This window comes from Vespa crabro, chromosome 21, assembly GCF_910589235.1.
Source record: "Vespa crabro chromosome 21, iyVesCrab1.2, whole genome shotgun sequence".
Taxonomy (NCBI): Eukaryota; Metazoa; Arthropoda; class Insecta; order Hymenoptera; family Vespidae; genus Vespa; species Vespa crabro.
Window position 1 is genome coordinate 3,352,069 of NC_060975.1, and position 2,500 is coordinate 3,354,568.

Genomic DNA, 2,500 nt, shown 5'->3' on the forward strand with positions numbered 1-2,500 from the left:
TGTGAAAGAGACGATAATACTTTCGACAATACGAGTTGCACTCTCGAAAATTGAATGACTATGAATCAAAGCGATTTTCATTCCTTCGATCGCCGAGGTTTTCAATAACGCAGAGAAGACGAGTAGAGCTTACGATCGATTTAGTTAAAGTGCCTATTAACGATCGCTTTGCTTTCATTGTTATCATCGTCATCATAGTTAAAACACACTGATAGACAGACACGGATTATACGTATGTACAGTCTACAACAAGTAAACGAACAGAAATATATATATATATATATATATATATATATATATATATATATAGGTATATATATTTATTTATTTATAGGGTGTTTCGTTTTAATCGATATCGCTGAAATATCTTATGATTCTATTAATTTATATTACAAACGAATCGTTTCGTGTTATAAACAAATGTTAAAATAAACAATATCTTGATTTATATAAACAATCATTTATTAGATTTAGAGGACTGGTTGAAAGAGAGAGGATGGGGGAGATAAAGGAGAGGGTTAATGGAACACGCATCGTAGCTATTTCGTAGAACACAACTTTTATCGAGAATACGAAAGGTCATGACCATTTTTTCTTCTTTTTCTTTTTTTTTCTCTTTTCTTTCTTTTTCTTTTTTTATATGTATATATATAATCGTTATTTTACGCCAAACAAAAGTCATAAAAAGAGAATATCGATACGAATTCGACCAGAGTACTCACGTTACTACATACAAACACATACACACACATACACACTCGTCGATATTTACTCGCGTTATGATGCGCCTAAAAATTCAACAAACTTCATAATCGCATAACTGCGCGAACAAAATATATTTCGTATAACACGTAGTTCTTGTTAATCGACGAATTAATCGATCGATTTTTCTTTTTTATTTTCTTCTTCTTTTATTTATTTATTTATTTATTTATTTATTTATTCGTTTGTTCGTTCGCTCGTTCGTTTATTTTTGTTCGTACATTTTTGAAGTTGTAATCGTTCAAATGTCAATGACCTTAGGTAATCATAAAGAACAACATAAGGGATGCGTTGCGATTTATATAGTTCATTGAATTTCATGGGATTATAATACGATTGAAATGTTTATTAAAAAGTACGATTTAGATAATCGTTCGATTAGCATTGGTTGTATCTATAAATTTTCTTAGATATAAATAATCGATTTCGATTAAAAAAAACTTGTTATAACTTACACATAAATAGGCCTTTTATTAATATAACTGCGATGCGTATCACAATTGTTTCTCTCTCTCTCTCTCTCTCTCTCTCTCTCTCTCTCTCTCTTTCTTTTTATCAAAATGGCAATATTTAGTTTGAAACATTTGTTTGTAAAATCAATAGAATCGGAGATATCTGTTGATAACATTTAATTAAAATGAGGCACCCTATATATATATATATATATATATATATATATATATGCATATATATGTATATATATGTATATGTATATATGTATGTATATATACTAGTACAGCATATCAAGCACATATGTACATATATCATGCACGTGTAGAAAGCTCTCAGCACGTAACAGCTGTCGTTCCTTTTTGCTTGCTCGATTAAACGGGGGTTGTTCCACGTTGCTCTCTAAAAAGCTAAATTATAGATCGTCGACGTATAAAGAATCGTGGAACGATCATTAGTCAAAAAACAAAAGAGTAAAACGATCGAGGATTAATATTAATTATCGATCATTTTTTTTCTTTTTTTTCTTTTTTTTTATTGACGAATAACGAATGAACGATGTGGCAGAGACAAAAGAATCTACGATTAGTATCAACAACACCATCACCAATACCATCACTATCAACAACAAAAACGATAATAATAATAATAATAATAATAATAATAATAATAATAATAATAATAATTTTAAAGCGTTAGACGCAAACAAAAGTATTAACTCATCGAGATTATCCTCAAACAATTCATAAATACTAATAAATAATAATTATAATGAATGGTTTACGTCAATGACCTCTAGTAACAAAATTATTAACTCATCAAGAGTTTCCAGGAGGAACGTAAACAAAAGTATCAAATCATAGATTAGTGTAGATATAGGATAGTATTAAACGATCCTATAATATTATCAAATAATAATAATAATAATAATAATAATAATAATAATAATGATAATAATAATAATAATGATAATAATAATAATAATAATAATAATAGAAATAATGACGATAACAATGTGGGTCATGGACGTTGGCAAAAGTTTCGTTATCAAAAAAGATCGTAAAAAAAATTTCGTTGCATGCAACTCAAATTTTTTCTACTTCTTCTTATGTCTCGAAAATCGATCGATCATTTATCTCCATTGAAACCATTTACCTATTTATATAAATAGTTTTATTTATCTCTCTCTTTCTCTCTCTCTCTCTCTCTCTCTCTCTCTCTTTCTCTTTCTCTTTGTCTTTGTCTTTAAATGCATCTATCTTTTTATCTATATATCCATCTTTTTCTA

At 28.1% G+C, this 2,500-nt stretch overlaps 1 protein-coding gene across 6 annotated transcripts in view; it reads left to right on the forward strand.

Moving 5' to 3' along the window:
• Positions 1-2,500, forward strand: part of LOC124431517 (microphthalmia-associated transcription factor) — a 150,703-nt gene that overhangs the window by 125,018 nt on the left and 23,185 nt on the right. The gene's annotated exons all lie outside the window — the stretch shown is intronic.